Below are 25,862 nucleotides of genomic sequence, written 5' to 3' on the forward strand. Positions count from 1 at the left end.
GTCCCGACCCAGACCTCCTGAATCTGAATCTCCAAGATATAAATTTGAGAAGTCTCTACTTTTAAAAAACTAATTTATTTTTTTTTGGAGAAGTTTTAGGTTCACAGTAAAATTAAGTGAAAGCACAGAGAGTTCCCATGCACAGTAAGTCCATATGTAATGTTGTTGATAAGTTTTGTGACTTTAAGTGAAATTTGTAAAGAAACCAATTTTACCATAGGCTAATAGATATTAACCATTACAGTATGATATGAAATAGTTTCACTATCCTAAAATTGTCTGTGTTCCGCATAGTCATCCTTCCCTCCCCAACCCCTGATCTTTTTACTGTCTTCATAATTTTGTCCTTTTCAGAAAGTCATAAGGTTGGAATCATACAGAAAGTAAAGTCTTTTCAGATTGGCTTCTTTCACTTAGTAATATGCATTTATATTTCTTCCATATCTTTCCATACCTTGATAACTCATTTCTTCTGGCACTGAATAATATCTTACTGTCTGGATGTACCACAGTTTTTATCCACGTATCAACAGATAAAAGACTTTTGGTTGTTTCCAAACTTTGGCACTTATGCATAAGGCTACTATAACCAGACATGTGTAGGCTTTTGTGTGAACAAAAGTGTTCAATTTATTGTTGTAAATACCAAGGAGCATGATTCTTCTTGCCCTAATACTTTGTCAGCATTTGGGGCTAGTGTTTTGGATTGTGGCTATTTTAACAGGTTTGTAATTGTCTCCCATTTTTTTAAATTTGCAATTCCCTAATGACATATGATGTTGAACTTTTTTCCATATGCTTACTTGCCATCTGTATTTCTTCTTTGTGAGGTTAAAAAACAACACTGATTTTAAAATCTGATCATTTTTTTATTGTTGAGCTTTAGAGTTTCTTTGCTTATTTTGGGTATCAGTGCTGTATCAGCTGTGTCCTTTGCAAATATTTTCTCCCAGTCTGTGGGAAGAGCAGCAGTTTTCCATTTTAATAAAGTCCACCTCCTTATTTCATGGATTGTGCTTTTGATGTTGTATCTTAAAAGTTATACCCAAAGTCACCTAGGTTTTCTCCTATGTTACTTTCTAGGAGTTTTTATAGTCATATATTTTTACATTTAGGTCTGTGATTCATTTTGAGTTAATTTTTTTGAAGGGTATAGGTCAGTGTATAGATTGTTTTTTGTATGTGGATGTCCAGTTGTTCCAGCACCAGTTGTGGAAAAGACTCTTTCTCTATTGTATTGCCTTTGCTCCTTCATCAAAGATCAGTTGACTATATTTATGTGGATCTATTTATGGGCTCTCTGTTCTATTTCATTTTTCTATTTGTCTATTCTTTCAGCAATATCACACTGGCTTTATTACTATATACAGTGTGTCCATAAAGTCATGGTGCACTTTTGACCGGTCACAGGAAAGCAACAAAAGATGATAGAATTGTGAAACCTGCACCAAATAAAAGGAAAACCCTCCCAGTTCCTGTAGGATGATATGGCTGCATGTGCGCATGTGCAGATGATGATGTAACACCATGTATACAGCGGAGCAGCCCACAGCCATGCCAGTTGAGATGTGGACGGTACAGAGGAAAGTTCAGTGTATTCTGTGGTTCACTAAATTTGAATCCATGACCAAAGTGCAACGTGAATATCGGCACGTTTATAACGAAGCACCACCACATAGAAATAACATTACTCAGTGGGATAAGCAGTTGAAGGAAACCAGCAGTTTGGTGGAGAAACCCCGTTCTGGTAGGCCATCAGTCAGTGATGAATCTGTAGAGGCTATGCAGGGGTCCCCAAACTTTTTACACAGGGGGCCAGTTCACTGTCCCTCAGACCGTTGGAGGGCCGCCACATATAGTACTCTTACTGACCACCAATGAAAGAAGTGCCCCTTCTGGAAGTGCGGCGGGGGCTGGATAAATGGCCTCAAGGGGCCGTAGTTTGGGGACCCCTGCACGCGATAGCTACCTAAGGAGTCCTAAAAAATCTGTGTGTGAGCCCACATCGAACTGCACTGAATAGGTATGAAACTGGGAGAGTTTCCCTTTTATTTGGTGCAGATTTCACATTTCTATCATCTTTTGTTGCTTTCCTGTGACTGGTCAAATGTGCACCATGACTTTACGGACACATTGTATTTATAGAAAGTCTTGATGTTGGGTAGTGTCAGTCCTTTGATTTTGTTCTTCTCCTTCAATATTGACTTGGCTATTCTGGGTATTTTGACTTTCCATATAAACTTTATAATCTGTTTGTCAATATCCATAGAATAACTTCCTGGGGTTTTGATTGGGATTTTGTTGAATTTATAGATCAAGTTGACAATATTTTTTTTTAAAGTGAGAGGAAGGAAGATAGAGAGACAGACATGTGCCCTGACCACAATCCACCTGGCAACCCCCGTCTGGGGCTAATGCTTGAACCAACCAAGCTATCCTCAGCACCCGGGGCTGATGCTTGAATTCATCGAGCCAATGGCTATGGAGGGGAAGAGAAAGAGGAGGGAGAGAGAGAGAGAGAGGGAAACAGAAATCAATGGTTGCTTCTTCTGTGTGCCTTGACTGTGGATGGAACCCTTGATGTCTGCACCCTGGGTTGATGCTCTATCCACTGAGCCAACCAGTCAGGGCCAACCATATTGAGTCTTTTTATTCTTGAACATGGAATATCTCTCCATTTATTTAGTTCTTTCTGGAAATCTTTCATAAGAGTTTTAGTTTTTCCCATATAGATCTTGTGCATCTTTTGTTGATTAATATTAAGTATTCACTTTTTTGGGGTGCTACTGTAAATGGCAATGTGTTTTTAAAATCAAATTCCACTTTCTCATTGCTGGTATATAGGAAAGTGAATGACTTTTGCGTATTACCCTTGTGTCCTTCAACCTTGCTATAATTGCTTTTTAGTTCCAATAAATATTTTGTTGGTTCTTTCAGATTTTTCTAGATAGACAATTATGTTATATGCAAACAAAGGCAGTTTCATTTCTTCCCTCCTACTCTGTATACTTTTATTTCCTTTTCTTGTCTTACTGTATTAGCTAGGACTTCTAGTCCAATATTCGAGAGTGTTGAGTGGGAACATCCTTGCTTTGTTTCTAAGGTTAGCAGAAAGCTTCAAGCTTTATATCATTATGTATGATATTAGCTGTAGACTTATAGAGCTGAGAAAGTTCCTCTCTATTCCTAGTTTCCTAAGTGTTTTTTTTATCATGAATAGGTGTAAAATTTTGTCAAATGATTTTCTGCATCAACTGATACAATCATGCAATTTTCTTTTTGCTTAGCCTGTTGATGTGATGAATGACATAAGTTGATTTATTTTTTATTTTTTTATTTTTCTGAAGCTGGAAACCGGGAGAGACAGTCAGACTCCCGCATGCGCCCAACCGGGATCCACCCGGCACACCCACCAGGGGCAAAGCTCTGCCCACCAGGGGGCGATGCTCTGCCCCTCTGGGGCGTCGCTCTGCCATGACCAGAGCCACTCCAGCGCCTGGGGCAGAGGCCAAGGAGCCATCCCCAGCGCCCAGGCCATCTCTGCTCCAATGGAGCCTTGGCTGTGGGAGGGGAAGAGAGAGACAGAGAGGAAGGAGGGGGTGGGGGTGGAGAAGCAAATGGGCGCTTCTCCTATGTGCCCTGGCCGGGAATCGAACCCGGGTCCCCCCGCATACCAGGCCGACGCTCTACCACTGAGCCAACTGGCCAGGGCCGACATAAGTTGATTTTTTGAATGTTGAACCAGCCTTGGCTAAATCTCACTAGTCATGGTGTATAACTCTCTTTTACACTGGTTATTCAATTTGATAATATTTGATGAGAATTTTTTCATCTATGTTCATGAGAGATATTGGTTTATTGTTTTATTTTCTTTTAAGTCTTAGTCTGGTTTTGGTATTAGGGTAATTCTGGCATCATGAAATGAGTTAGAAAATATTCCTTCTCCTATTTTCTAGTAGAGATTTAAAAAAATTGGTATAGCCTGACCTGTGGTGGCACAGTGGATAAAGCTTCGACCTGGAACGCTGAGGTCGCAGGTTCAAAACCCTGGGCTTGCCTGGTCAAGGCACATATGGGAGTTGATGCTTTCTGCTCCTCCCTTCTCTCTCTCTCTCTTTCTCTCTCTCCTCTCTAAAATGAATAAATAAAGTTTTTTAAAAAAAGAAAATAATTTAAAAAATTGGTATAATTTCTTCCTTGGATGTTCTGTACAATTTACCAGTGAACCTATCAGTCTGGTGTTTTCTGTTTGGAAAGTTTTTAATTATTGATTTAACTGCTTTAGTAGCTATGGGTCATTCAGAATGTCTACTTAATTTTGTGTAAGGTTGGGAAGATCAGTCTATTTCATCTAAACTATCAAATATTTGGGCACTGAGTTATTCATAATATTCCTTTATTATCCTTTTAATATTCATGGGACCTATAATGATGTCCTCCTTTTCATTTGTAATATTAGAAATTCGTGTATTTTTTCTTCATTAGTCTCACCAGAGGCTTATCGATTTTATTGATCTTTTCAAAGTACCAGCTTTTGGTTTTGTTGATTTTCTCCATTGATTTTCTGTTTTCAATTTCATTGATTTCTGCTCTAATTTTTCTTCCTCTTCTTTTGTTTACTTTAGATTTAATTTATTTTTCTTTGTCTAGTTTCCTATGGTAGAAGGTTAGATGATTGATTTAGAGTTCCATTCTTTTCTAATACAGTTGCATAATATGGGTTTGAACTGTCCCACACAGTTAAAACTTGTGTTATTCAAGAGTCAACTGTATTTTCTATTTGAGGTAGGGAATTCCTATATGTGAAAGGCCAACTGAAGTCATACTTGGATTTTCAATTGTGTGGGGTGGCGTTGGGAGCATTAACTCCCCCCTCCACTTCTCCGTTGTTCAAGTGTCAACTGAATATACACTTAATGTTATAAATTTCTAAGTACTTTCACGGCATCCCAAAATTTTGAAAAGTATTTTCATTTTGATTAAGTTCAAAATATTTTTAGATTTCTCTTGAGATTTCTTCTTTAATTCATGTATTATTAGGAAGTATGTTGTTTTATCACCATGTATTTTGTGATTTTCCAGTTATCTTTCCGTTGTTCATTTCTGGTTTAATTCCATTGTGGTCTGAGAGCACATTTCTATTATTTTAAATTTGATAAGGTATGTTTTATATCCCATGTGAGCTTGAGAAGATTACTGTTTTTGGATGAAGTAGTATACAGATGTCAATTATTTTCAGTTGATTAATGGTGATATTATGTTCAACTATATCCTTACTGATGTTCTGGCTGCTGAATCTGTCCATTTTGTTTATTTTTTTATTTGTTTACTTATTTATTTTTAAATATTTCCAAAGTGAGAAGCGGGGAGGCAGACAAATGTACTCCACATGTGACTGACTGGGATCCACCCAGCATGCCCATTAGGGGGCAATGTTCTGCCCATCTGAGGCATTGCTCTGTTGCAACCGGAGCCATTCTAGTGCCTGAGGCAGAGGCCATGGAGCCATCCTCAGCGCCTGCGGCCAACTCACTCCAATTGAGCCATGGCTGCGGGAGGGGAAGAGAGAGAGAGAGAGAGAGAGAGAGAGAGAGAGAGAGAGAGAGAGAGAGAAAGAAGCGAGAGGGGAAGGGGTGGAGAAGCAGATGGACACTTCCCCTGTGTGCCTTGGCCAGGAATCGAACCTGGAACTACCACATGCCAGGCTGACACTCTACCACTGAGCCAACCCGCCAGGGCCTGAATCTCTCCATTTCTGATAGAGTATTAGTGTCTCAAACTAAAAAAAGCATATCATCTATTTCTCCTTGCATTTCTATTAGATTTTACCTCACATGTTTTAGTGCTCTGGTGTTAGATGCATATACATTAAGGATTATTATGTCTTCTTGGAGAATTAACCCCTTTATCCTTATGTAATATCCCTCTTTACCCGTGATAACTTTCTTTGCTCTGAAGTCTGTTCTGTCTACAGTTAATATAGCTATATTTATCTTCTTTTGATTAGTGTTAGCATGATATATATCTTTTTCTATCCTTTTACTTTTGAAACATATAATATTTTATATTTTTCTGAAGCTGGAAACAGGGAGAGACAGTCAGACATCAGATAGACTCCTGCATGCACCTGACCAGGATCCACCCGGCATGCCCACCAGGGGGGCGACGCTCTGCCCACCAGGGGGCGATGCTCTGCCCCTCTGGGGCGTCGCTCTGTTGCGACCAGAGCCACTCTAGTGCCTGGGGCAGAGGCCAAGGAGCCATCCCCAGCACCCAGGCCATCTCTGCTCCAATGGAGCCTCGGCTGCGGGAGGGGAAGAGAGAGACAGAGAGGAAGGAGAGGGGGAGGGGTAGAGAAGCAGATGGGCGCTTCTCCTGTGTGCCCTGGCCGGGAATCGAACCTGGGACTTCTGCACGCCAGGCCGACGCTCTACCACTGAGCCAACCGGCCAGGGCCTTATCCTTTTACTTTTAATCTATATGTATATCTATATTTAAAGTGGGTTTCTCTTGTAGACAATATATTTGGGGGTCTTATTTTTTTATATACTCTGGTAATAGTTTTTCTCTTTTAATTGGTGTATTTAGACTATATTTAAAGTGGTTGTTGGTGTAGTTGGATTAATATCTACCAAATTTGCTATTTTTTAATTTCTTGCCTTTGTTTTTTGTTCCTATTTTTGTTTTTCACTTTTTCTGCCTTTTGTAGTTTTAATTGAGCATTTTATATGTTTCCATTGTCAACCATTTATTAGTATATCAATTATAATCTTTTTTTTAAGCTTTTATTTTCATGGTTCCCCTAGAGTTTGTAATATACATTTACACCTAATCCAAGTCTATTTTAAATAGCATTATGCCACCTCATAGGTAGTGTAAATAGTTTATAATAACAAAATATTCCTAATTTCTCCATGCTAGCCCTTGATTCATTGTTATAATTCATTTCACTTAAACATAAACATACATAATAATATACAGGTATATATAGAGCTATCTATATAGGTCTAGATATATCACACATAAGCATATGTAATTTAATTCATTGTTACTATTATTTAGAATAACTTATGTTAGGTCAATTAAGAATTAAAAACATTTTTATTTTACTTTCACTATTTTCCATTCATTTTCTGATGCTCTTTATTTTAGATCCAAGTTTCTGGCTTATATTAATTTCCTTCTTGCTGAAGAACTTTTAACATCTCCTAGAAAGAAAAGCTCTTTGTTTTGCAGTAAATTTTCTCAATTTTGATATTTCTGAGAAAGTCTTATTTCTTCTTAACTTTTGAAGAAAGTATAATTTCACAGCTTTGGAATTCTAGGTTGATGTTTTTTTCAGTCAACATTTTAAATATTTTATTCCACTCTCTTCTTGCTTGCAGGGTTTCTGAGGATAAGCCTAATGTAATTATTATCCTTGCTTCTTTGTATGTAAGGTAATTTATTTGTGTGTGGAGATTTTCTTGTAATTGATTTTCTAAATTTTGAACATGATATGCCTACGTATAGTTTAATTTTGTTTTTCTTTCTTTTATCCTGCTGATATTCTCAGAGCTTCCTAGATTTGTGGTTAAATGTCTGATATTAATTTTGGGGAAGTATTCCATCATTATTGCTTCAAATATTGCTTTTATTCTTTTCTTTCCTCTACATCTGGTATTCCCATTACACATACTTTTTGAAGTTCTTGGATATTCTGTTCTGCTTTTCCTTTTTTTTTTTAGGTTATTTTCATCTTTACTTTTCATTTTTAGAAGTTTCTATTGTTATGTCCTCAAGCTCAGAGATCTTTTCTCTGTTGTGTTTAGTCACTAATTAACCTGTCAAAGGCCTTCTTCATTTCTGCTGCAGTGTTTTTTGAACTCTAGTATTTCTTCTTGATTTTTTCCCTTAAATTGTGCATCTCTCTGCTTACAGTAGCCATATGTTCTTGCATGTTGTCTACTTTTTCCAGTAAAGCCTTATCATAGATTGTTTGGTGATGATAAGGTGTGGGGGGAGAGGAAGTGTTCTATAGTTATAAATTACATGGTGTCAATCTTTTGGTGATCTTGTCCCTCTGAACTGTGAACTTCACCAGTGCTTTTCAGCCTTCTCCCTTCTCTACTTAGGTGGTACAGGTTGGGGCTCTGATATAACCCTAATCGCTTAGACCTCTGGTAAAATAGTTTTACCTGAGGGTGGGCCTTATAAAGAACACAATGCTCTGAGTATTTAAAAGTGATTCCCTTTCCCCTTGTCCCTGCTGGAAGCATGAGGACATTTTTCTCTGACATACACTGTGAGGATCTGCTTGAGTTCCCAGAGGTAAGACTCACAGTGTGGAGTTCTCTCTATGACTGAAGTTTTTAACTCTTGGACTTGTCCACCCTTAGCCTCCAGCAATTCATCAATTGCAGTTCAGGTTTTCCTTCCCTGAAATTGGTTTCCATGGAAGTTTATGCTTATGGGTTTCTACTTGAATAAGTTGTCATTCTCTGTATTCACTGTCTGTCCAAGTTTTGGGGTAGTATTTTACCTTATGAACTCCTCCGATGAAATCTAAGATGAGTTTGATTTTTCAGTTTATTCACCTTGCTACTTATGGTTAAGATGGAATGATGACTCCTAAGCTCCTTATGTGCCACATGGGTAACTGAAAGTCTAGAAGTCTCTTTATTAAGATGAGTGTGATGATTGGATGAATTTGGAGTTCATTGCCTTTTAAACTTTTAAAAAGCAATGCCATCTTGTTTCAAAGAAAATCTATGAATTTATAAATTATAAAATAATATAAGATTGGTAAAAGTGGGATTGAAGTATGTGTTGGTGAGGAAGAAACCCAGAATTTTATCCTCTCAGATCCTTCCCTGATGGCAGCTCCAAATTGCCTCTATAGAGTCCTTCGTTAACAAGAGTAAGCCAATGGTCTCTGAAAACTCTTAGTGTGGGGTGGGTTTATTTAAGCAGCCAATCAACGCAAGGGGCACTGACTTCAGATATTTTCTCTGTAATTCCAGTGGAAAGTGAAGGGAGCAGGAATGTGATGCAATTGGAGTCAAAGTTAGAGTCTTGTTTACTGTACAAAAAGACCATTTTGCAACTTGCCTCCTTTAAATGATCCTGCTGGTATAGGTTGTTATTTAGTTAACCCAGCCTAAGGGGATCTATTAAAGATGGGGGATTGCCCTGGTGATGAACAAATATGAGAAATAAATTTCCAGTGGGGCTGGGTTGCCTGCTGACTCTGATTTCCTGATGATCTATAACAATGGCTATTCACTAACAGCTGGTGCATGTCTCCCTCGGACAAAGCCACTGGAAGTGCAGGCGCTCAGATTGGTGAACCAGAACTGTTTCCTTGGCAACAGTTAACTAGCACGTGTTTTATTGTTTCCAACTGCTTTTCCTGGGGTATTTGCAGGTGGTGGGAGATGCTTTCTTAAAGAGGGGTCATAACCTCATGAACTTTCAGATGTTGCAACAAATTGGGGAACAAAACATTTTTTTTCCTTTCAAATATATTAAGTAAATCTTATTACATAGCATTTTTCAAGACAGATGCAGCCCAACAGCTTTTCAATTTTGCCATTATTTCCAGATGTTATCAATTTTAAAGTGAGAGTTCCATTCATGATCAGGAGGTAGGAAGTATTAATGATATGCATGGCAGCAGAATATTATTTTGGCTTTTTGAGGGTGTGTTTTGGTTCTATATTTTGCTATAAAATGTGAGGTCAAATGATAAAATATGAGTGTATTTTTTCAATGAGTGCCTTTCAATTGGCCTTTTAATGTTTTGTCTCTTTATTAATTAATTTAGTTCAGTGTTTTTCCCTCTGCCGGTAGTTTTCTTCTTCTTTTTTATGTACTAGAAAATTTATAGTGTTGCTATAAAATACAAGACCAAAGATGATAAGACTTGATCATATTAAATTTTCTTCTATAGCTATTTGGCATACATTTGAAAGAATCAGCTAAATTCCAGATGGATAGCTCCCTCTTCTGTCTGGTTTAAAGAATTTGCACCTTCAGAAATCACAGATGGAAGATGTGTGGATTATAGAATTCTGTAGCTCGTCTGAAGGATGAATGTAGTTCTGTCTGTCAAATAGCAATTTATAAATTGGAATATGGAGGATGCTTCCACTGTAATAATTTCATTTAAAACAAAACCATCAACCTTGAGGTAAATGCTGGATGAAAATAAATGAAAGTTTTTTTAAAGTTAATATTGTACTTTATCTACAGATATCACTTAAAAGATACAGACCTGATCAGTCACTTGTCTGAATTCTGTTTGCAATACACTGACTTTGGTTAAATTGGCATCTGTCACTTGATGTGCACAGAATTCTAACAACTCAAGGCTTCTCTTGAGTCTGATTTGCCAGGCCTTTCCTGGTGAGTGTTCTTCTTGAGTTTCCAAACATGCACCTACTATAAATTAGATCATTGGCATTCAAATGTTCTTCTTTGGGACTTTAGAATTTTTTTAAAGGCTTTAAGATTTTTACTTTGAGAAATATCTTTCCTTTGTTTCCTTGTGTCCAATTTAATCACTACAACAAGAATTAGCAATGTGCTCTGAAAATGAACACAGATAGATCTGTAACCTAAACTGATAACCATAGAACCAAAAGAGCTAATTAAACTATTTATGATGGTGAGGTTACTATATACAGTCTTTGTTTTTAGAGACATGATGAGGTGATAAATTTTGACCATGAAGAGGAAAACATGGATTCATTCAGATTCATCCCTCTCACTTCCCTCCATGGCAGTGTGTTGGGGATTATACAACCCTAACTATGTGACTATATATGAAATGAGCACTGTTCACAATTCTCTACTTTGCTTTTGTTGTGATAGACACACCTAGGGAACCTCTGAAAGAGGAACCCCATTTTACCTCTTCCATCCCTGTTGGTAACATGTCATCATAGTCTACCTTTTTAGTTTCATCAGAGGACTACAAGGAAAGTGTTGGATATAGTGGAATGAGAAATCAGAAAGCTATTCATTATCTTCACTTAGAGATGTAAGCACACATTATATCCTTATTTCCAAGTAGGTGAAATAATACTCCAAGTAATAAAGTGTAAGATAGTAAATCTCATTTGGAATGAAAGATCGTTGGAAACCACAGACCATGTGATACCCAATTCAACCTCCCCTTTCACAGCACTGAGCTCAGAGCAAATAATGTAGTTATCCTATTAGGGGTCCTACAGTTAAGTGGTGCTAGAAATGTTTTTTTTCTGGCTCCTATTTGCATGCTATTTTGCCCAGGCTTGACCCTTTGCAGTGGTCAAGGAGCTCTTCACTACTTGGCCATGGCTGTGATTTCTTTCCTCTGCTAAGGGGGTAGACTCTTACCTCCCATTTCTCAGATTTGCATCCCAGTGACTTACTAGCTGAGTGACTTTGCACTAGTTAACTAACTGCTCTGTGCTTCATTTTTCACTTCTATGAAATAAGGATAATAATAGTACATCTCTCAAAAAGTTAATACCAGTGATATGTGTGGCCCAGTGCCTGGCACAGAGTAAGCACTTAAACATTGGCTATTGTTTTCATTATTGTAATTTTATGTTATTTTTTTAATCCATTGTATGCTGTGGTCTTCATTTACTCTGTAGCCTGCAATAATCACATTCTAAAACAACTGAAGGTTGTGTCCCTAAGTTCATAGCAGCATTATTTACAATTTTGCCAAAAGGTGGATGCAACCTAAGTGTCCATCTGTGGATATCTCAATAAATAAAAGATAATATATAAATACAATGGAATACTATTTGCCTTAAAAAGGAAGAAAATTTTGACACAAACAACACCATGGATGAACCTTGAGGACATTATGTTAAGTGAAATAAGCCAGTTACAATAAACTTGTGTGAGATGGCTAGAGTAGTCAAATTCAAAGAGTCAGAAGTAGAATGGTGGTTGACAGGGGTTGGAGAAGGGGACACTGGGGAATTTTTTAATGAGTACAGAGTTTCAGTTTTGCAAGATGAACAGAGTTCTGGAGATTATTGTACCACAATATGAATGGACTTAACACAACTGACCTGTATATTTAAAAAGAGTTTAGATGGTAAATTTTATGTTATGTGTATTTTACTACAATTAAAAACTTTTAAAAATTAAATAGAAATAACTGAAGGGTTCAGTGTAATTAGAGCATATTAGTTAGATTAATTAACCCTGGACATTTTGACTTCTTGGCCCCAGACTTCTAGGCCAGTGCTATGAGTCTGAACCAAAATGATTTGGTGGATGGTTAGTGTATGATAACAGTTCTCAAACATCATCTCTGTTTTGGTTGTTTGTTTTTTTTCCCTAAGATTGCTGACTTTCTGGTAAGAATGGACTCAATTTCTAAAGCCTTATATATAGTTTATGAACTACAATGAAATTACATAAACATACTTTCCCCAGAGACACATGAAGAAACCCCACAGAGACTTTAAAAAATGCAAACACATGAAAAGCAAATATGATTCAGCAAGTTTTCCATTAACAAAAACTCCTTTGGGAAGATGATATAGGCTGTTAGAAAGAAGGCTAGGAACTGCCTAGTGAACAAAGCAAGCAAAGAGATAGAGAAAGGAAAAGAGAGAAGAAAATTTCATCTTGTTTTAGGATGTTTTCCCCCAAATTTCTGTTTATCATTATTACTGTCTATAGAGATGATTAAAAGCATTATACATTTCCAGGATAAAAAGCACAGCTGGAATACGGTTTATACTAAATTTGCATTTGATAGTTTCTTAAGATAATCTGATGTAAAAGTTGTACCCTTTTATTTTAATTCAAGAATTTCCCTTTTCAATATTTAATATTCTATTTATTTCAATTCAGTAACCTTTGCTGAGTATCTCCTATGTAATATCTCTTGAGAGACTGCTGGGTTGAAAATTTTTAAAAAATGTTTTAAAAGAAAGTATATACTTCAAAATTTTTTCTAATGTTCAAAGTAACTAAATATGCTGGGGAAATAACAAATAGTCATCCTTCCAAATAACATTTCCATTAAGATCGGGGACTTATATAAACTAAGTATTGCAGGGGAAAATTCTTCAGCTATACTAAGAAGAATAGCTGAAGAAAGAGCATAGCAAGGATGTCTTCTCTCAGTCATACTCTAGGGAACAATCACCACAAGAGGGGATGTGTCTGCTCAAGCCAGCATAAAAAAAAAAGAGACTAAATATTTACTTATAGCAGCTTGTCAAAAATAACAATGGATATGCTTATTAACAGGACAAGATTAAAGTGTGTCCAACTCTGTTACTTTCAAAATGCCACATTTTAATTTTATTTTGTCCTTTTGACCTAACAATCAGAAGTTTTGCTTTAAACATCACATTATAAGTTAAACATTGACATGCCATTAGTAGCTGCCATAATCCTAATTTTAGCATCATCTTAATAAAAAGCCTAGGTTTCAACCATCAATAGGCCTTTTATTAGAATCTTAGGAGGTCAATAACAATATTGAAATCACAAAATACACATAAAGAAAAACAGACTTACCAAGAAAATTAGCCATAACAGTGCAAGACAAAAAGCAAATTTTGATGACATTATTCGGTTTTCTGTCTTTCAGCATCAGGTACTTTCTCTGGTCATCTGAAGACTTTAGACACAGGCGAGAGAAGAAGAGGGGGTGGTGTTAGTATTAAGCGCTATGAAAGGTGAAAGCACTAACCTTGACAAACACACATAAATGCATCAACGGATTTCAAAATACACCCATGACCCGCTTTTCATTGTCAATATTTCTAGTTGAATAACAACCTCAAGGATTCTTAATAAAAACATTTTACTCTTTGGAGAAAGAGTCATTTTTAAGTTCATTTTGAAAGTTTCACATTTAGCTTTTAGCCAAAACTGAACTTTTTGGTGGCTTTTGAATCCTTTTCAAGTGGTGAAACCTTAGAGAGGCACTAAAGAGAAAGAAATGAGATGTGAGCCTACCTTGTCCAGCCCTTGAGAATTCCCTTTCCGAGGAGTTTCTTAAATAGTGAGCCTGCATCAGAATCCTCAGTCCTTCTCTTTGGAAGTTAGTAAATCAGCAGAAAGACTGACAATGATGGCACATGAAATCTAAGTTTTGTATAGGAAACAGACAGGCAGTCTACACTTTGTTATTCACTTGATAGACAGAGCCATTTTGACAGCCCTAACCTTGGAAACCACAGGTCCTGCTGAGCTCAGCAGGAGTCAAATGCTGAGTACCATCTGTCAAAGCTGAATTTTCCCCTCCTTCTTATCCACGCCTTTACTAGAAGATGCTAAAAAGAGAACTGAATGAAAGTCGCTAACTATGGTTAAACTTCTGTGCATTGTAACACTAATGTTGAGGTAAGAAATTCACTCTGCAATCTATCAAATTTGAGTAAACTGAATGAGCTATTCAAGGTCCTTTCTTAATGATTATTAACAGAAGAAAGTGTGGATTGAGGAACTCCATAATCACACTCCAAACAACTAACACTACAAAATAAGGAAATTGCATTTCATTTGGTATAGTTTGTCAACTTTGTAGCTAAAATGATGAATGTTTTGGAAAGTTCTCAACTATCAGAATTTTTTTTATTAATGTAGTTTAATTAAACATGTATAATAACAACAAATTTACTTCTTTTAAAACAGTTTTTAATGAGTTAAATTCTTGCTTAATAAAAAGAAATCTCATTCAGAACACACTCTCTTCCCTCTTTCTAATATAATCAATTCTAAAAAACTAAACAAGTCTAATCATAATAAAATCAATTAAGTTAAGTGTGGTATGGCCAGCTCATGCTGCATTTGTATAGAGGATAGTATATCAATTGATAATATAAAGGAGCTGGAAATTGCATTGCTTTTTATTAAGTGCTCTCATATTTTTAGAAGTATAAATTTATTTTGTGTTACATTTAAACTTTTTGTACATTTAATGAAAACTTATAGTATCTATATAAGATCTTTATACTTAGATGACCATTTCTAGTACACATAGTTCATTCTGAAATGTAGAGGAAGTTCTGTAAATACAAAATCATCAAATAATAATAGTTTAGAATTTAAAAGCTGAAAAAGTGAGGTATATTATAGCAGAATTATTCCAAATTTTAATTTTCAGTTAAATTTTGTGCTTTATTATGACTTATTCTTTGTTTTATCAAATCTTTCTTCCAGTTTTCCCAAATGCTGAAGATAGCTATGTGTCATAATCATAATGCAATAGATACTGTATATACTGGCTATCCTATAGCATGTGATTATTCATTGTGTAATGAATAGTATCATTGTCAGGAAGATGTTGTGAAGAAGTTTGTAAGGTAGTTGATGATTATATTTACACAACTGTGTACTTTTTACATGTATACTTTGCAGAGATTTGAGAGCTCTACAAAGAAATGTTGAAAATACTTTATATAAAAAGATTTTTAATCAATTGCATACCCAGAAAGTGATTTTGTTGTTTAAAGTGACCAAGAAATGATTTATTTTGTAATGTAAACATGAGTTCATGAGTAACAAATAGTTTCTAATGTTACAAAATTGGATTTTTGTGCTTTAGTTTTGCAAGGGACTTCAATCATAAAGATTTTCATGAGCATATGCATGAATGCATTTGAACAAAGTCTGAAGAGGTAATATCTTCGTTGGGGCTTTGCCCCTTCACTAAGCCTCCCTCACCTGCCCTTTGTCCTAAGAGGTGCTGAACTCATTTAGAAACTGAGGAAGGAAACAGCCATTGCTGACTGACAAAGTCCCAGTTCTGTAAACTCTTCTTCTACCAGTGTGTTGATGCCTGAAATCTTTTCTCCTAGGGTCAGGAAACAACTTTCACCACATTGAGAGAGAAGATTCAAAGGCAGATGCACCGAGGGAAAAGGAGCACATGGTCTTAAATTAATCTTGCTGCCAGTTACTCTGAGAGCAAAGAAGAGCAGAGGCAAGCAGGAGGGAAGTACCTCCAGACGAAGGAGAGTGCAGGTCAGGGAGACAAACCTGGCCCTTCCTCAAGGTTCTGCCTGAGCAGGGCTGGTCAGTGTCCATAGTAGACTTGCTTTGCGTCATGCATGTGTAGACTTTCTTGATTTTCATTGTTAAACGGTTAGTTGTCATAGTCTCAGAGTCTCAGAGTTTGGGGAGGTTAAGGATTGTTTTGTGGACCCCTTCATTAGAGATGGAGAGACTTAACCCCATATGTCTACTTTATGGTTGTCCAAACTTTCTTTTTTTTTTTTAAAGCCACCTTTCAATGGGATTTGACTCTTTCAATTTTCTGGGGAATTTATTAATTTGCACTATAGTTTGCCAGTAACAATTATACCCTGTATTTTGTATTTTATGTATATGTTTGTATTTTAGTTATTTCTAAAAAGGGTGGAGGTGGATCTTTATGTTTGCACTGTAATTTAGAATTTACAAAATACAAATATTGATTGACTTACGACCTATGCAACTTACAACCATTCAACTTTATGACCACAATCGCTAGCCACGACTGCTCCGCCTCTGGCAGCGCAAGCATTGCCCAGCTGGGCGAACAACAGTGTGGACCAGCTTCCGGCAGCATTACCATCTCCACGTGCACCATTTCAACTGTTATCCCAGACTCGGTACAGCAATTTGTGTTTTGTGTCTTGGATATTTTTCATCAAACCCCTCCCAAGATGTCTACCAAGAGGAAATTGTCTTTGCAAATAATAAACCAGTTGTACTGGTAATGCAGTGTTTTACTTAAATCTGATGAATGTAAAAATAAGAAACAAAATGGTGTAGAGATGATACAAATGGCATAAAATGAACAAAAAAAATTATGATATATAACAATAATGAAAGAAAGTTATGATAAAATATGACTTAAAGATTTTTATAACATCATTTCACAGTACTGTACATGTAGCCTACTCAACTTATGACCAAATCGTGTTACGACTGGTCTGTCGGAACCAATCGTGGTCATAAGTCAAGCACTAGCTGTACTCTTTTGCATTGACTCTCTTACTTTCTTAGTTATCTGGCATAATGCCTTTTCATTTTGGTGGAGAAGAATCTAAATGTCATATTTATTGTGATGTTTGTAGTCAATTCAAGTCTAATGGATTCATTGAGTATCTTCTAGTTACACAGCTCTGTGGTAATCTGAGGGGGAGGGTACAATAATATTCATTCAGTTAGTTAACAGAGATTTCTCAAGGCCCTGTCATATTCTAATAATTGGGAGACTAAAAAAAACCCTTGAATTCATGGAGGCTACATGGGGAAAGATGACAGGACACACAGAGACATTAGTTACAGAATCACAAAAATATGATAAAATTGCAACCTCTGTAAGTAGTGTGAGAAAGAGAGACATGAATCTATGAACTGTGAACTTTTCTGTCAGACAAGTCTACTGGGTACCCTGGGGAAGCTATGACTGCATTGAGGCTCACCGGGAAAGGGCAGAGAGGAGAGCTATATACCCAGGCAGAGGAAACAGCATGTGTGAGGATCTAAAACAAAACTGGTGTGAGGGCAGCGTGGAATGTGAAGTGGAGGTGGGGGGCATGGGGAGCAGACCCTGCAGGGCAGTGAGGATGTGCTAAGGATTATTGAACTTTAACCTGAGGGCAACTGGAAGCACACGGATTGTTTGAAGCAGCATAGTAATGTGGCGATCGCTTTGGCAGGAATACTGTATGAGAGAAGGGTTGACTGGGGAAGAGCGGATCCTTGGCTGAGAAAAGCTGACCTGCTCATTGGGTGAGCAATACCAACACATGTCCCCATTGTACAGATGGGGTAGTTGAGGGTGAAAAATGACACAATCAGGTTCCAATTCTCCTGATTGTTAGGCCAGGTATTGCTAGAAGAACCATCCCACCTTAAATGTAACACAGATTTCTGCTGCTTAGCATATGTACCCTGAAAATAATATTGCTTCAGGGGTGTTGGAATTACTACGTGAATTTTCACCTTTTTCTAAGGCAGGCAGCTTTGTGTGGTGACAACGTTTAAGGGCCACCACAATCAGGGAGTTGTTTCTGTCCCCATCCTGATAGAAAAGTGGAGAGTGTGCCCCACTCTCCCAGTTTAGCTTCATTCTCTCTTTGTGACCTTAACATGGAACCATACAGATTAACAAGCCAATATTTTGTTTAATTTTCATAAGAAAACTGTAAGGTAGATACTATTATTATCATTGCCTCTATTTCACAAAAGGAGATACTGAGGCTCAAAGAGGATGAGTGCTGAATATTCTGGTTTCCTCCTTTGGAAAATCAGGATCCTAACCCTACTGACCTCAGAGGATGTAATGAGCAATACTGATGAATCAGTAATTTTACTTTGTTATTTTTTTTTTGAGAGAGAGTGAGAGAGAGAGTGTGTGAAGTGTCAACCCATATTTGCTATTTTTGCTCTCAGTGTAGTCATTCACTGATTTCTTCCAGAGAGAGGAAAGCACCAACTTGTAGTTGCTTTCACTTTAGTTGTACAATGAGCTTCTCATATGTGTCTTGACCAGGACCATGCCAGTGTCCCCTTGCTCAAGCCAGAGACCTTGGGCTTTTCATGCCAGCAACCTTTGGGCTCAAGATGGTGAGCTTTGGGATTGTGAGCTGATCTGCTGCCCAAGCCAGCGAACCTGCACTGATGAGCCCGCGCTCAGAGCCTGCGACCTTGGGGCTTCAAACCAGCGACAACGACCTCACTGTTCTGGGTTGACACTGTATCCAGTGTACCACCACCAGTTAGGAAGTTCATTTTTGTTATTATTATTGATGAAATTCAAAGCCAAATTTAATGATAATTTATAGTTACTATATCAGGTCTCATGGCTATTACATTTGCTTTTAATTATTTTTTAATAATATATTTACTTTTAAAAAAGAAATAATAAAAACAAGTTAATAGCTAATGAAAGTTTAGACCTATATCCTATTTATTTTGACAGAATATGATTAGGTTTCACAAATATTTTCCATTTTTTTCTGGAAGTGTACCTTACATAGTTGGAATTATAATGTAACATAATTTCATAACCTGCCCTTCCTCTTAACATTATACTAGAATTTTTCATGTTGCTGCCAAGTCTTGGTGAGTATTAATTTAAATGACTAAATAGTTCATAATTTAATTAGCCATATCCTAAGCATAGAGTATTTTTGTGGCTTTTAGTTTTTCTCTATTATAGATAATACTCTAAATGGTCATTTTTATGCATACAACATTTTCTTCCTTTCTTAGGATAAATCTTCAGAAATTAGATTATAGATTAGATTAGAACATGAATATTTTTGTACTATTGTTACTTATTAGTAAACCATGGCCCTACTTTCCTATTTTTAATTTATTCATTTTATTTAATAAATATCTCTTGTTATATTTGGCATCCAACCCAGTTTTGATATGTTCAAGGTCAGGGGTTGAATAATGCAGAACCTAGACTTAAAGTCTTCTTTCTACTATCTTACTGATGCCAATGGGAAAGAAAGATCTCATGGTCCACATGTAACAGAGCCAGCCATTCCTTAGTGACTAGCTGAGCCAGCAGGAAGGTCTGAGTGTAGGATTTGGGAGCTCTGAGTTTGAGTTTTACTACCACCACTCATCTACTGCTTGACTTCGGTCTTCTCAACTATAACATTGGTTCATTGATTCTCGTGCCTATTTTGTGGGAAGTTTGAGACTTAGATAATGCACCTGAGAGCTCTTTGAGCAGTGTGAATCACTGCATTGGTTCAGGGCAACATCTTGGTCGCTGAGTCCTGAGCATGGAGCTGTTGTGAACTATAGGGTAGTGCTCTCAGATTTGAACCTGCGTATGAATCACCTGGGCTTCTCCTTAAATTCTCTGCAATGGGTCTGGGGTAGACCTGGGATTTTACATTTCTAACAAGCTCCCAGATAGTGCCTGATGTTGCTGCCCCTACTGGTCCATGGACCACACTTTGAGAAGAAGGCCATAGCAACCATCCATGTGGTTGTTCACTTGCATCAATGACTGTCTCCATGGTGCAAAGTGCCCTGACCACAAATCAATTTTAATAAATAAAAAGATTAAGGATTAATAGTAGTTGGCAAGATGCTCCTGAAACAGGAGTCCAATATGCTGGAGGTGTGAATATTCCTGCCCTATTTGTGGAGGAAGTGTTATTTGGTATGTTTCCTGTTCAATGCTGGAGATCCCCTGAACCTAGGTATGTCCCCTTTACTGAGAGGTGGTAGAAAGTGGAAAGCAGAAACCTGGAATAATGGATTACCAGGAAAAGGTCTTAGGCTTACATTATTATCATTTTCTTTATCTGAAAACAAACTGACAAATGACCTTTTCATCCTTGTTTTATATATATTGTCGGAGATTCCACCAAAGTCCCGTTAAAAACTGACCAAGAAAATTCACCAGCAACAACTTAGAAGCCATGCTGCATTATCACAAATCTTTCCAAACATCTGCTGCATGAAAAGAAGCATTATCCTGCAATGGCTGAGGGCAAGAGGGCATCTTCGGAGTGGGATGTCCCAGGGCTGCTCTGAGGAGGCCCTTTCTCTGCGTGCAGGCTGCCCCTGGAGGCTCCAGCACCTGTTCTTACATGTTCCTGCTGGCTTCTGTTGTTTGCAATTGCTGTCAAAGGCTTCCCAGGAGAGAGGGCTGGGACGAGTCTTGTCAGGGAACAAGAAAAGCAGGAGTGTGGCAGTTGGCCTCACAAATGTGATGATGTTCACAGTCCCAGTAGGGACTCTTATTTCCCTTTCACATCACCACAAGCCTCATGTCAAAAGGAAATCTTTGCATTTAGGTACCGTGGCAGAGAATGGTCCTTTGAAACCCAGGTGACATTGATAGTCTAGTTTCATTTTTCTGAAACTGAAACATTATGATCAGTACTTGGAAGAACACAGCCATTGATTGGGTGTGATAGGTTTGCAACAAGAAAGAAAGATTCTTAGCTTGGGAGTAGAGAAAAAGTAGTCTGTCCATTAGACCTGAGCTTTAAAAAATTTGCATAGCTTTTGAGGAGACATTTAAAGAGAGAATATGATAAATGTACTTTTGTTGTTTATTTTTGTTCTGAAGATATCCTTGGTAGAATTCTGTATTACTTCAACTTGATAGTTCAAGTGTCTCTGTCTTTAAATGTCATTATAAACCTGCATTTTTGGATGTGTGAATAGTTTTTAAATTTATTGTAAGCACTAGGGATGTAGGACTTTTTTTGGTCTCAGATTAAAAGTTTTTCTTGTTCATTGATCATCAAAGACTTGGTTTAAAATTTAAAGTGAAGGAAATAGTTTTTGAAATACAGAGAACTACTTTTTAGGGCATGCTTAGCCAGCAGATCTTTCTGATTAAAAGTTTACCCAGTAAAAGATATATTTTGATGTGCCAAAACTAGTTTTTATAGTTAAAAGCTGTGCTGTTCTTTAGCATTCTAATAGATTAGAACAAAATGAAGTCATGTCCTGAATTTTAGGATATAACTTATTTATGAAAAATGAAAATCCCAATTTTTTTCCTCAAAATATCAGTATGATTGACTTAATTTAGTTTTGATTATGATAAAAGATGTTAGAGCTACTTAGGTTTTTGGAGCCTTTTAAAATCTAAATAGCAAGAAAAAAAACAATGTAAGCTTATTTATTTTAATGGAATACAATGTACATTTAGGAACTTTATTCACAGTGCATCTGCTTTAAGCAGGAAGCAAAAGGTTTGTCTTTGAAATGCTCTTTCCTTTTCAACCAAGTATAATAATTGGATTTTGGTTAAGCTGATGTTTATTAATTCCTTTGGTACAATTAAGGTTTTAGGTATATTTTAAAATAGAATAATCTCTTTTATAGATAATTATTTATTAGGAAACTACAAAGTAATGTCTTTAACATTAAAATCAGGTCATTTGGCTTCCATATAAATCATCAATATTTTCCATTGGTGTTTTGATTCTGCTGTGTTATTAGAATTATGATATTTTAATATAAATCATAAATATGTGATTTAACAGTGGTTATTAATTGCTAATGAATTTAATATGAGTTTAAAAATGTTTTTAAAACTGGTGTGATTCATGTAAGAAAATCTGGTTTTAAAAATGGCTGGTTTTAATTGTTGTAGAATCTGGGATGGATCAGTGTGAAAGAGTCACATAATGTAAAATTCAGAAAAAGGAAACTTGGTCTCTTTACTCAAAGGGAACATTTGAATATTAGGGTTAAAACTGTCAGCCTAAAGGTAGGTATATTTTCTTGCTTCCACAGATAGAGCGATTTTTCTGCTTGAGGAAATACTAGTAAGTTTTTTTGCAAGGCCTCTTACAGATGTCATTGTCCTGCTTCCCCTCACCCCCCCATTCAGTGGGTGACATTTCTAAAAGCTTGATTCTTACTCTGACAGTGATCCTTAGCAGCCAATGAGGGGACTCTCTAAGCTTAGGATAATTGAAGCCTTTGTCAAAGAAGAGGTGGAATACTTCCTTCCACTCTTGCCTGTTCTCTTAACAGGGACATAAATTGCAAGTCTTTCTTTCAAACTCTCAAAGTCCCTCTTGCCTTTTTTAAGAGTCAGCAAGGGGCTATTGACTATACAAAGGGATCTATCCTTTCAGGAAAGGAATTGGGGCTGCGGGATTGTGGACTGTCTCCTCCTCTCCAGTGTGTCCAGATGTGGCAGCACCAGCGAGCACGCTAGACTGGAAGCCCATCTCTGGAGCAGAGGTGACTCTGGGTGTGAGAGTGCCAGCAAAGGAAGGCACAGCTCGCCTCCATTAGTCCACACAGCCTTCGAGTTTTAAAATTTTGTTTTAGAGGCTCTCTGAAAAGGAGTAAATTTTCTGTTGTAGAAAAAATTGCCTAAACTCTAGTGTGACCTGGTCAAACCAAATTTTAGTTTTTAGACAAAAATAAAAATAATTATGATATTGTACTTTCTAAACTTGTGTATTTTTGAAACATCCTAAAAGCATATGTTTTCATTTGCAAGTTAATGTACTAATTGACTTACAAAATATTAAATATGATCTGTCAAATAAAATACTCTTTCAGGATATTTATTTAGCCTGTAGACTAGATTTACCCACATAATATCCTTTCTGGCATTGTATATATTGTTGTTTATTTGTATAAGCTTTATGCATTTAAGCACTTACATACAGTATATTTTTCATTCCAGACAACCTAAGAGAGGTATGACATGATTAAGTTTATAGGTCACGAGCTAAATTTACATGGAGAGTCAAGTTTCCAGCTTCAAGCAAATGACTTAACTGTAATTTGATGCAAGCAGAATAACTGACCTTTCAAATGTTTGTTGGGCTTCAAGTGTCCGGAATAATCAATATGTACATTATTGTTTATATTTTATGCTCCTGATTCCATTAATGTATGCCAACAGAGTGCCGGGACACCATTAGTTTCTGATACTTCTGAAGCTATCAGGTAGCATTTATCAAACAGAAAAAGCAGCACATATTGACTTGTGACAGTTTTCACATTTCTTGAGCTCAATGTTTCATGAGCTGCTTATCTAGTTTTGGTGAGCAAGGTTTTTATTGCTCCAAAGCCTCCTCAATTAAATAATAATGAACCAATTTGTTTAAAACAAATCTTTAACTTGCAGACTCATTAATTTCTCCATTGTGAATGTCAGAAGGTTTGTTCTTGGGCAGAGGCGGTGAGGGAAGCTTGGTGGAGTGGGCTGATTGCTGGGTGTGGGAGTCTGGAGAATGGCCGACAGTGTCTCTACCTGGCTGTCTGACCTTGGACAGGTCTCTTAATGTCCCTGAGCCTCTGGTTCCGCAGCTGTGAAGGAGTGAGGTAGCCCGGAGAATCACTAAGATTCCTTCCCGTGAAGACATTCAATGGATAATGGAATAATAGTATGCACATATATATGTGAGCTGGGAGATAGCCTTACCAATAAGTGTAAAACTGAGACATGGGAAAATCTTTTAACCATTCTACCTTCTCTATGAAAAAATAAGTAAGAGAAAACTGTATTACTTTTGATTTTCCCAGAATATATTGACTTCTTGTGGGTATCTTGAAAAGAGGTATCTATGAAGTGTACATACGTATAACAAAATATAATTATGTAAATAAATAAATTTATAAAATAAATGCCACATATATGTATGTATAAATAACTCACAGATATAATTATATATCTTTATATATAGGCCCCTCTTTTTTTTTTCTACTTCACTTTTCCCATCCACACAACTTATCCCAAACCTTCCCAAAATGAGCTCAAGATGAAAAGTGTCACTTGTTACTAAGGCAGAATAGGAACTCTTTGAGTTTTCATTGTGGAATTAGGGGATAGCTACCCAATTCTGTATTAATTAACTCTCTCTTTCTAGGGTTTTATTATTGGAGAGTCTAACGACTTAAAATTAACCATCCATGGTCCAATTAAAAAATCATGAATTGATGAACTGGTTTCTAAATTCTCTGTGTTATCGACAAGTTGCTGCATCACTGAAGCTATAAGACCTGTCATCCATTATTAAATTTGATGGCATTAAAAAAGATGAATTAGCACTTTTAGGCAGAAATGAGTTCTCACAAAGGTTGTCCTTCCAAAGTGGATATGGTCTCAATTTTCTTTGGATTTCAGCCCTCTTATTTGTTTGAGTTTATTCTGGTTTCATTTAAATTTTATTGATTGTTTAGTAAACATTAAGTGACAATAGAGACTTCTTAATATGAATGGACAATAGATAATCAATGTGTAATACAATTTAAGTGATAAAATACTTTTGCCAGGAATATAAAACTTTCCCTAAGAACTGGAACTGAAAGCCTTCATTAAAAAAATTAAAATTACAATGAAAAATTTAAAAAGGAAACGTACCTCTTCAATGTGTAAAAAGTCAAATTTACTCTTAAGACAACAGCAGTCGATAGGAACATATAAATAGAACATGCTATTTTGTAGGCACACTTAAAATATATATACATTTTAGGAATATATTAGTTCCTTTGAACTCTTGTGGTTTGTGCCAGGATAAGGGTAAAAATAAAAAAATACAATTGAAAGTAACATTCAGAATTTGAGCTCAATAGTTGATTTATTACAGAGGGAAAAGGTTCTTACCTTGAGTTTGCAATAAGTCCTTATTCTTAACATTATTTTCTTCTTCAACCCAAAACAATCCTTTGTTTCATAATCAGAATCTTATTTTCCTAACAGTGTGAGTATAAATTTATCATTAACGGCTTCAGTATCTGCTGCAACACAAGATGTGTTGGGGAAAAAAATTACTTAGGCAAGTTTTTAATACCTCAAATTGGACCCGCCTTTTATCCCACAATCCCTTTTGTGAGTCTCATTATTGATCAGATTTATGCTGTTCTTAAGCCCAGGAATTAACAGGGCAATGTTTTATTTGACTATTTATCTCTTTAGCAAATAGATCCCATGTCTGACCTTTCAAAAATGTTTATGAAAAGGTGTTTGCTGTTAATTGCATATAGAAAGGAGTGAAAAGTCTTGCAGTCAGATCTTGTATGTACCAGAAGACAATATTTTCTTACAATATCAGAATTTTATAGAAGGCAGATTTTGGCTGTTGTTTTACCTTTTACATAGCAGTATAACTTGAAAAGATTATTGTTTTTTAATTAACAGACCCATTAATAGGCTAAATAGAAAAAAAGAGGATGTAGTGTTATATAAAATATACAGTAGCTATACTGACCTAGATCTGTTTTCATATCTAGCAGAAATGCAACAATAAGGATATAAAATCACACATTGGAAAGAGCCTCTAGCTCAATCCATTTTATTTTGCAGATTGAGAAAAAAATGTAGGGAAATTAAATCACTTGTCTTCTGTCACCTAACCAGTAAGGGCCACATCAGCGTCCCTTGACCACCTATCTAGTGTTTT

General features: G+C 36.5%; 1 long non-coding RNA gene and 1 other non-coding gene across 5 annotated transcripts in view; both read right to left on the minus strand.

Moving 5' to 3' along the window:
* LOC136328700 (uncharacterized) overlaps positions 1–25,201 on the minus strand; it is a 74,213-nt gene extending 49,012 nt beyond the window's left edge. For all 4 annotated transcript variants that reach the window (XR_010730093.1, XR_010730090.1, XR_010730092.1 and 1 more), the window contains exons 1-2: positions 25,067–25,201; positions 13,522–13,624 (exon numbers count right to left, since the gene is read on the minus strand). This is a non-coding gene — a long non-coding RNA (uncharacterized lncRNA). The remainder of the gene's footprint in view (positions 1–13,521; positions 13,625–25,066) is intronic.
* Positions 3,636–3,712, minus strand: TRNAT-GGU (transfer RNA threonine (anticodon GGU)). The gene has a single exon. It is a non-coding gene; the product is annotated as a tRNA-Thr (tRNA).
* Positions 25,202–25,862: the final 661 nt, after the last annotated feature.

The sequence above is a fragment of the Saccopteryx bilineata genome, chromosome 3, assembly GCF_036850765.1.
Source record: "Saccopteryx bilineata isolate mSacBil1 chromosome 3, mSacBil1_pri_phased_curated, whole genome shotgun sequence".
Classification (NCBI taxonomy): domain Eukaryota; kingdom Metazoa; phylum Chordata; class Mammalia; order Chiroptera; family Emballonuridae; genus Saccopteryx; species Saccopteryx bilineata.